Source organism: Octopus bimaculoides, chromosome 4, assembly GCF_001194135.2.
Source record: "Octopus bimaculoides isolate UCB-OBI-ISO-001 chromosome 4, ASM119413v2, whole genome shotgun sequence".
NCBI classification, from domain to species: domain Eukaryota; kingdom Metazoa; phylum Mollusca; class Cephalopoda; order Octopoda; family Octopodidae; genus Octopus; species Octopus bimaculoides.
In genome coordinates, this window is record NC_068984.1 from 38,133,540 (window position 1) to 38,144,560 (window position 11,021).

At 33.2% G+C, this 11,021-nt stretch overlaps 1 protein-coding gene across 3 annotated transcripts in view; it reads left to right on the forward strand.

Annotated features, from left to right (window-relative positions):
* The window catches only part of LOC106878643 (serine/threonine-protein kinase 11-interacting protein), a 90,721-nt gene extending 79,903 nt beyond the window's left edge, over positions 1-10,818 (forward strand). For all 3 annotated transcript variants that reach the window (XM_014927947.2, XM_014927940.2, XM_014927927.2), the window contains exon 23: positions 1,012-10,818. The gene's annotated coding sequence lies outside the window, so the exon portion shown is untranslated. The remainder of the gene's footprint in view (positions 1-1,011) is intronic.
* The last annotated feature ends 203 nt before the right edge of the window (positions 10,819-11,021 follow it).

The following is an 11,021-nucleotide window of genomic DNA, read 5'->3' on the forward strand; positions in this document are numbered from 1 at the left end:
GAAGCTCCAGTTCAGAAGTTCAAGAGTTTGAGGGGTATATAGATGTAGCTCAGGTTCATTCTGGCCTGGAGTGGTAGTACCTGTCAAAGGCTCCAGTTTTGGGTCATATACCAGAAGATGGTCTTGTGGTTAAGGTACACAGAACTTGGAGGAGGGCTAGTTCCTAAACATATCACATATGCTTACTGGTGTGTGGACCCTGGTGTCATATGAACCAGTTATTGTACCTCCAGAAAGCAGGAGACTTGCAGAGTAAACTAAATAAGCCAGCAGAAAACTACTGCTGTATCGTTCCTAAGAAAAATCATGAATCTTTAGGTTCTGACATGAAGATCAATGATTTCCAACTTCTGTAGGCATGACATAGGAAGAAAGGTGACAAGATGACAGTTGAATAGAATAACCATAGAGCATTGGATGAAATTTAGTGTAGTATTTGCTTACATCATTTGAAATTACTGAGTTCAAATCCCACTCTAGTTTAGTTTACTTTTCATCCTTCTGAAGATCACAAATTAAGAACTGGTAGGTTAGTGTAATTGACTGTACCCAAAAAGTGGTGTCCTAGAATGGCCACAGTTTAATGAATGAAACTAGATGTCAGAATGAACTACATCTTCTAGTTGTTGTTTCTATTATTAGTATTATGAGTACTTAGTTAAGCACAAAAAGTTTAATACAGGTTCTACATTGACTTTCTGGACACTGATGATTCAGAATGTTTTATAATCTGCACTAATTTATGAACAGCAATTTCAAATTCTTGCAGTCATTAGAATGGTTTATTGCTACTCTGAACAGTGCAGTATTAATAAAATCAGTAATACAGAAATATTTTGGAACTAGAGATTCCAGAAAATAATGTTTCCTGTTTCGTAGGTTATTCTACAATTGTTTGCATTCATGCATACCTGTTCAACAAATAGAATTTATGAAAAATATGTTTTGTTCTTTACCTAACTGTATAACAAGAAATTTTTCATTTTCCCTTTTCTCTTTCATATTTTCCAGATATTACTCAAGTTTCATATTAATTTTCCTGGCTCTGTTCAGTGTGAACCATGGTCTTTCAAATCATTTTCATGAAGAATCTATTTTTGTAAATCAACTGTAAACACCATCAATATCCAATGTAACATGCCAGTGTGCTTGTAAATACCTTAACAAAAAATGAAAATTACCCACAATATAGATATTTAATGCATGCATCCAATTAATTGTCTGTGTACATAATGCATAAATGTATGATTATATATGTATAAAATACGTTACATATATTTACATGCATTTTATATATAATACGTTAAATATATGTATATATATATCTGTTTATTTGTTATTAATAACATTAGTAATTAAATATTGCTGTCAAAATCAAAATTAAAAATATGGTATTGTTCTCCACATTTTAAATGCATATTGCAGAAAAATCACTGCTGGCGACTGCAAATCAGTTAAGATGGTGTCATGTTAAACAAAACCAACTTCACTTTACATAAATTTTCTTGGTCATTATTTAATTTGAATTGGAATTAATGATATTGTGATTTGGTTGCAAATAGCTTTGGTTTGTTATTTAGAAAACACAAATAAATTGTGACTCTGTGTTTAAGATTTTCATTTTATAACCATGTGGTTCTATGTTTGATCTCACTTGATGAAACCTTGAGCAAGTGTCTTCTCTCATTGCTATGGGTTGACCAATGCCTTGTGAGTAATATTTGGTATTGCTGGAAACTGTGTGGAAGCTTGTCAAAAATGTGTGTGTGTGTGTATGCACATATTGGCAAGAGATTTGCTGCCAATACATAAATATGTCAAACAAAAATATTTTGTGATATTTATTTCTCTTTAGTAACATCCCTTTATACCAAGGTGCATCTAGCCATTTAATAAAAATCTATAAAATAATTACAAAAACTACTGGGTATCAATATAATAATCGACTGAAAGATTTAAAGACAGTGCTCCAACATGGTTGCCATCCAGTGACTGAAAGAAACCATTGGAAGAATTATATATATATATAAATATATATATTGACTGGCCATATCTATCTTTATCTATATACTCTACTGCTCTATAACTTAGAGTGTGCTTCTTTTGCGGATTGATAATTTACTGACAATATATATATATCTTTTCTCCTATATATATTCCTTAATTGAAGTGTGAGGGAAATTATTAAAGAATACATTTGCAATAGAGAGTTGAGAAAAAGACAGCACACAAACTTAATTCCTAAATTTAGTCACATTAATAAATAAAAATCTATAAGAAACAAAATGTTAAACTTTGTAAATTAAGGTAAGAATTTATGGTTATGTCTAGATTTTTTACTTCAAAATAAAAAGAAAGGTAGGAGAAAATGGTACTCTTCAAGCTTCTGATAATAGATTATTATATTATTGCGGTAAGTTTTCATAATTAGTTATTGCTAGATGAGCTGGTAGAATTATTAGCATACTGGGCAAAATGCTTTGTGGCATTTTGTCCATCTTTATGTTCCGAGTTCAAATTCCGCCATGGTCAACTTTGCTTTTCATCCTTTCAGGGTTGATGAAATAAATGCCAGTTACACACTGAGACTGATATAACTGACTACTCCCCACCACCACCACCACAAATTCAGGCCTTGTGCCTATAGTAGAAAGGATTATTATTACTATTATTATAAATTCCATCATGAAGGTGACAAGGTGACAGAATCATTAGAGCCCTGGAAAAATGCTCTGCTGATTTTTCTGAGTTCAAATCCTGCTGAGGTCAACTTTGCCTTTTATCCCTTAGGGGTTGATAAAATAAATATCACTTAAGTATTGGGGACTATGTCATCAAATTGCACTGCCCCTCAAAATTTCTGGCCTTGTGCCTATAGTAGAAATAATTATTACTTTCATCACTTTATATTCTGAGTTTAAATCCTGTTGAGATTTAAACTCTACTTTGATTTTCTTATAGTTTTGAAGTCAAGAAAGTAGCCATCAAATAATCAACTGATCTCTTACCCTCAAAATTATTTGTCTTGTATCTAACTAAAAAACCACTACTATTAGTATTATTAAGGGTGGCAGAATCATTTGAGCATTGAATAAAATGCCTTGCAGTATTTCTTCCAGTTCTTTAGGTTCTGAGTTCAAACTGTACTGAGGTCAACTTTCTCTTTCATCCTTTGGGAGTTGCTTAAATGAATTACTAACCAAATACTGAGATCAGTGAACTGACTTAGCCCTTCTTCCAAATTTCTTACCTTGTGCCTATGTTAGAAGCAATTATTATTAATATTATTAGTTTCATAAATAGGGCGGCTAGCTGGCAGAATCGTTAGCATGCCAAACAAAATGCTTAGTGGCATCTCTGGCTTTACATTCTGAGTTCAAATTCCACTGAGGTCGACTTTGCCCTTTTTTTTCCTTTTGGGATCAATAAAATAAGTATCAGTTGAACCCTGAGGTTGATGTAATCAACTTAACCTCTCCCCTGAAATTGTTGGCTTTGTGCCAAAATTTGAAACCATTATTTTCATAGATAAAAATAGATTATAGAGAAATATTTATTTTTATTTACTTATTCATTTATTTGATGTAATTAAGCAAACTAGAAAAAAGGTGAATTTGGTGCCTTAAGAAATCTTTTTAATGGATTTACCATGTCATGCACACACACAAACACACACATACCCACACGTACATACACACAGGTGAGCAAGATAATGTTTCATACCTCTGTATACTTAGCTGTAAGAAAAATGTTAAGTTGGGACTGGTGATGATGAATATATTTCTAGGTGGGGGAGCTATACTTAAAAGCTTCCAAGGGATTAGCTTTAGAGAAGGATAAGTTCTACCATGTTTTTGCCTTACATACACCACATGAAAATGCTTTGGATCATGTAACTCTCTCTCTCTTTCATGAAAGTAATAATTTTTTCTACTATAGTCACAAGACCAGAAATTTTGAGGGGCAGGGCAAGTCCCCAGTACTTAACTGATATTTATAAACTAAGCACACATCTGATGATACTAGGGTGCTGTCTTCTTTCCTACTTACTAATACTTATCAGTGTGTGTGTGTGTGTGTGAGTGTTTATATCTTTTTGTCTTGACATTGTGTGATTGTTTCCAATTCATTTCCAATGTTCTGCAAAAACAGGTCTGGCCATGGAGAAACATTACCTTGCTTGGAAGCATATAAGGATTTGTAATAGGAAGATAATCCAGCTGTAAAAAATCTGCTTCAATAAATTCTGTCTGACCCATGTCAGTATGGAAAAGTGGCGACTAAAACAAACAATGACAATGATGATATTAATATATATATATATATATATATATATATGAAGGAAATGATCTTGTTTGATATGCAGTAAAGGAGTAGGTAGGAACATCATATGCTATACATAGAGTAAGATATGAACACACACCGTGTCACAGAATCACTGGCTGGCTAACAGTAAAGGCAAGCTTTGTGTGTGGCAGATGCATTGAAGTAATATGTATAAGGAGTACAAGAGAAATAGACTCTCTTAAATGCCCTGCTGGCTCAGCCAAAGTAGTTGATGGTTTATGTTAATTAGGTGATATAGTTAGCAGAGGAGATGGTTGTTCAGAATGTATAGTAGCCAGGATAAGGATGGATTAGAAAAGTTCAGGTAGCTATTACCTCTGTTAACAATAAGGCTTTCGCTTTCAGAGTGAAAAGCAGATTCTCTAATGCTTGCATGGTAGTAAATGTGGGCCTTGAATCAAATGTGTGAAGGACAGAAAGAAATGAAGCTGCATGTTCTGTTGGATGGATAATGCTAGTGTGCATGAACACTTGAATACAAATGAGCTGAGAGAAAAACTGGATATAAGAGAAATTCAGTGTAGTGTACAAGTGAGAATGCTGCATCGGTATGTGCATGTGATGCATATGGAGAATGACTGCTGCATAAAGAAGTGCTATAAACTCCAAGTTAATGGAACCTGTGGGAAAGGGAGACCAAGGAAGACTTGGGATGAAGTGAAGGCTGATCTGAAGATACTGCATCTCACAGAGAGAACAACAACCATATTGACTGGTAGTATGTGGTACTACAGAACACCTAACCGCCTGCAGCAAAACCTACTCAAACATACATTGTATATCTTCCTAACCATCCTCACCTTACATCCTCTGAACTCCCTTTATTCATTCTTCCACTAGGCCTCTCAACCAAAGATTGTATTGGTTCATACTCATCCTATATATATATATATATATATATATATATAATGTTTCAGTCCAAAGGGTGTGACCATGCTGGAGCATATGTATACACACATCCATACATACATGTTTGTGTGCATGAATGTCTGTGCGTCACATAGGGAGTAAACTTTGGAAATACACTTTTTCCACCAGAAGTAATACCAGGAAATAATTATAATTTAACTTTTATCAAATTTTTTGGTGCTTATACAAAATCCGAAAGGAATATTAATGTTCAAAAGAAAAATATTTATTACTTTAAAATAAAATTAAATAAAACAAATTTCTCATTTCTATAACTCCTCTCATAATTAGTCATTTATTTCTTCTTCTCTTCCTCTTCTGTCTCTATCATTCTACCTCTCTTATTCAGTGTGTATATGTGTATGTATAGTGTTCCTTTTTTCATTGCCTGCCACCAAGCCTTCTATGTGCATTCATTCTGCACCTCATATGTCAGCTTTCTCTGTATCTCTGTTTTACTTTCGCCTCTCTTCACTCTATATGATGTAAAGTGTGATTGGAGAAATCAAGCAACAGATTAACATTTATGTTGGCTATTATATATGTTTATGTATATACACGCACACATCTCTATCATTTACATGCAGATATCACACACACACATATATGCGCAAAGAACTGTACACTTTGTCAACCTGGAGAAAGCCTTTGACAGTGTTCCTTTCTTTCTGATCTGGTGGTCGTTGGTGAAGCTAAGAGTAGACGAATGGCTGCTGAGACTAATTCAAGTCATGTACAGATAAACGTTAGCAATGGCTGCTGAGAGTGGTTCAAGTCATGTTAGTCAGATAAACGTTAGCAATGAGTATGAAAGCAAATTTCGTGTGCAAGTAAGACTTCTCTGGGTTAAGCTCTCACTTTCATCCTACTCATCATAGTCCTTTAGACCATAACAGAGGAACTTAAGACTGGGTACTTGTAGGAACTCCACTATGCTGATGATTCTGCTCTTATAGCTGAATTTGTCATAGAATTAGAAAAATTCCATGTGTAGAAGCAAAACCTGGGATCAGAAGGCCTTAAATTTAACTTACCAAAGTTTTAGTAGGCAAGAAAACAGACAAGTACGCTATATCCTTCAGGAAAATGACCATGCTGGTAGAAATTTCATCTGATGTACCCAGAGCAAATTATGGACACAAGGTGTGCAAGTAGAATCATATGATGGTTGACAGAAAACAAAGATTGTCTGTGGCAGATGTGTTGGAGTAATAAGCAGTAAGAACATCCAGAAAATAGATTTGTTAAATGCCCATGTGGATCCTTAGTGGGTAGTTTCTGTCACCTCGATTACCTAATTAACTATGGGGGAGGATGTTCTGAAAGTATAGTTGTTAGAATAGGACTAGTTGGAGAAAGTTCAGAGAGCTATTAACTTTGCTAGCAGCATAAAGCCTCTCACTCAGAGTGAAAGGCAGTTTGTATGAACAGCAGTGCTTACACGGTAGTGAAATGTAGGCTATAAATGCAGAAGACATGTGAAGACTAGAGATAAATGAAGCTAGCACACTTCACTGGATGTGCAGCATTAATGTGCATGTACAACAAAGTGCAAATGTGTTGAGGGAAAATTGAGCATAAGAGGCATCAGATGTAGTATGCAAAAGAAAAAAAATTGCACTGGCATCAGCCATGCTCAAATGGTGCTTTTTACGTGCCACCTGCACAGGAGCCAATCCAGCGACACTGGTAATGACAAAAGATAGATTGATACATAAAACTACTTTCTGCAGTTAAGAGTAATGAAAATTTTGAGTGGATATATACAGATTTTCACAGTAAAAGGACTAATTTCTTTAGGTCATATTTGTACTATGTGAAATAATTCTGGTTTTATTCTAGCATTTGCCAAACATCTTCTTACATAAATATTCAACATCTTCAGTTACTTGACCACTATACTTCTCATTACAACTGATTTCTTGTTCAACCACAATACACATCATCAAAATGTTCCCTAACAGGTTGGTGGAATAATTAATTCTACATTATCCCATCTTCATGACTGTTACTTTAATGAAAAGTGAGTTAAATGGCCCTTCACCAATACAACAATTACTCCAATTATTATTATTATTAAAATTCTAGTTTAATGTATCCCCATATAAAATATTACCATTGGCTGTCTCCAACTTTATATTTTCACTTTATATTTTTATAATATCAGTTTCTACCAGGTGATATTCCAACCATGATAACTGTTTTCGATTGAGATACAATGTCTGTAGTTTGAGGGGCAGGGTATTAGTCAGTACCACAGAACCCAGTATTTGACTGATATTTTATTGATCCCTAGTGGGACGAAATGCAAAGTTGACCTTGGTAGAAGTCGAACTCAGAACATAAAGTGTTGGAAGAAGTACTACAAGAATTTTGTCTGGCTCTCCAATGATTCTGCTAGTTTTCTGCTTAACACTCTTGTTACCATATTTCTGTTGAGATGCTCTGTGTTTCTTTCAGTTTTAAATATAACAAAGAATTTAGTAAAATAACTTAGTTATCATTAAGCTAGTGTTAGGAACATAAATTCTGACTAAGGTTTGGTGGAAGATTTTAATTCAGAACTTTTGAAAACAAGACATTTGTACTCCAGAGGCAGTTTCAGGCAGATTGGTATCAAAAGGGTTAATTCTAATTATGATAATGCATCAACATGTTAAATTTCAGATGTCTTTACACAAGATCTTTCAGAATCAGTTGCTCTTATTTATTAATACTATCTTAAAACACATGCAACTATTACTTTCAGTAAACCTTAACTTTTGCTAAAAATAAATCCTAAAAGCTCTTTTTGTTGATTTACATAATTCCTGCTAGTGGTTCTTGGTTTTTTTCTAGAATTATCCAAATGCACTATCAAGTGGAGATTCATTACTTTTAACCAGCATGGTTATCGTTGTGTCACACTAAGTTTATCTAAATAAAGCCACAATCACATGCAGTCTTCTACATGAGGAAGCTTTGTTCAATTGTACAGCCAAGTTCTCTGACATTGAACTACTAGTCACCTTCAATAATTTTTATCAACTTGTAAAATACATACACTAATGCAACAATATGACCATAAGAATAACACCACAGAAATAATATCAAGGTTTTAATGTTATTCATTTACTAGGTTTTTGTCTCTTTTGTGATTGTATTATTTTTGCCTGTTTTTTTTTTTTTTTGAGAAGCTAGGAAATTGAACATTCACTACTTAATCTGTGTGTGCATATATGTGTGTGATATATATACATATATACATGAACATACGCAGTGTGTGTGTGTGTATGTATGTATCTGTGTAAACCTCTGTGCATGTGTGTGTGTAAACCAGTGTATCAAGTTGTGTCCCTTTATGTCAAAAATGTAACTTAGCCAGTTGATTAATAGAGGTACATAAAATAAATACCAGACTAATATAAGTATTGGGAGTTGATATGATTGACTAAAACTGTTGAAGTTGGTACTCCTGCATGGACTCAGAGAGAGTGAGAGAGAGATGGATGGATGGCTATATTACCTCACATATATGCACATGCGCACTCACACACATGTATATATGTACTACTTACTATGAGTGGGATAGTTTTTGTTGTAATGTTTGTCCTTCCCCTTACTTACCAGTCAACCGTGAATTAATTGCAGAACCTATTGGCAATCAAGCAAAAAAACATTGCTATGCATCTTATTGACTGTGCCAAAAGTTTGAACTTAAGACCTTGTGGTTAGCAGTTCACCACCTGAACCCCGCAGCTGTTTATATATTTGTGCTTGTAAACAGAATGCAGAATAATTATCCATGATTTTGATTTCCCTTTTGAAAAATTCTTTATTCTCAACTCTTATAATGGACACAAATATATAATTCATTATGTACAGTGTTGCACTAGTAATTTATGTGCAGTATCATGTGCAGGTCTCATGTTCCTGACAGATGTTGATCAAAATCGAAGTTCATACATTGTATAACTACTGGGTGGGCAATACCATTTGCCACAACTTTGCTAAATCAAGATAGATAGGACTCTTTTCTATAATTACTTCTCTCTTTCTCAATTAAGTCAGACATTTATAAAACATACACATTATATACAGTGCCTCAAATCAGCCCTTGTAGAGCTTGTATCAAATGATTATGCTTTTGAAATGGGGTCATCTTGTGTAGCCAGAGGTGGACTGCTAAGTTTGTATATTACTTTAACTTGAAATATGCTAATGGCTTTAAAAAAAGGCATGTTCACATTGAAAGCAAAGTATTAATATTTCTTCCTTTGGATTAATTGTAAAGAAATCAGTTATATTTTATCTATAAAAAAAAAACCCCTCAAAAATTAAAAATGAATTAGTAATCTATAATTGGTTTCTTAATTAACAAATGAAATGTTTCTGTTCTAGAAGATATTTAGGTTTCATCTCAATGGAAATAATGTATTTCTTTGAAGGAAAGTTAATTCTGATGCCTACAATCAAAATATTGAGAATATATAGTGTTGTTTGAGTTCTGTAATATACCATATAGATTTCCAGATTGCTTAGTTGGCAGAATACTAGAATACAATTTGCCAATGCACTAAATTCTCAGAATCCCAGACCTCTTACTATAAATTGGTTCACAGAGAAATGTAACTCATAACTGTAGGCAAGAACATTGTAAAATTGAGGACTGATTTGTTAGCTTGCTGTGTTTAATTTAGTTTCTTTTGGAGAGGAAATGAGCTTTGACAGACTACATTCTCTTACAATTATTGTCTTTGGTGATGCTCTAAGACCTACTTTAGTCATTGGAATGTCCCCCCCTCTCTCTCTTGCCCAAGCTGAACACAAGGTTCTTTGTATATTACAAGTATTCATGAGTGTGTTTATGTGTGAATCTATAAATTAAATTTCTAAATTTTGTTTTGATTTTTAATTTTTACCACTCATTTTCAATATTGGGTTTAATATTATAAATTACATTATTTATTTCATTCTAATATTTGTAACAACTTTGTTATGTTTATTTTGAAGTAAAAGATATAAAGCACAAACAAAATCAGTTTTGTCATCTACAATTCATATTCACTATTTTAAATGCTACTTTATTTTTTCTCCCCCACCATGTTTCAAAAACATGACAACAGCAGCACTCACTAATTTAACACAATATAAGCTTCTTTAACAATTAGATACTTCATCTCCACCCTTATTGGTTACTATTACACATAGAGGTATCAGCATGTACAAGTTGCTCCAATGACACATCATAGTGCCTGCAAAAAGAGGAGAATCATATGCAATGGTGTGAGCCAAAATTTTATTGCATAATCTTCTCGAGTCTTTAGTATTCAGTTCTCTTCTGCATAAGTGTTGCTTTATAAACCCTCTTATTATTTATGGAGAACTGTTTGGAGTAATGATGATGACAGCTTTTAAAATAGTAATCTTATACATGTTGAAGTAATAATGATACTCACTGGTTCCATTAGGACAATCTTAACAATATCCTAAATTAAACTTTTATGTATTTTGTGTTTGCTCCCTTGAAATATGTCAAAACAAAAATATATCAAAAGTAAAAAAAAAAAAAGTAAAAGAAAAGTGGTATTGGTGCTAATGTCACTATGATTTTGGTCTGATGAATTTATTTTTAATTTGTGTCATAAAATAACTAACCCAAAATGATTGCTGTATTTACTATTTTTGTTTGATGAAATTTTTTTAAAATGTTTTAGTTTAATAAAATACATTTTACTCCCTCTGTCTATCCATATACACACAAATATAAATAAATAACATATATA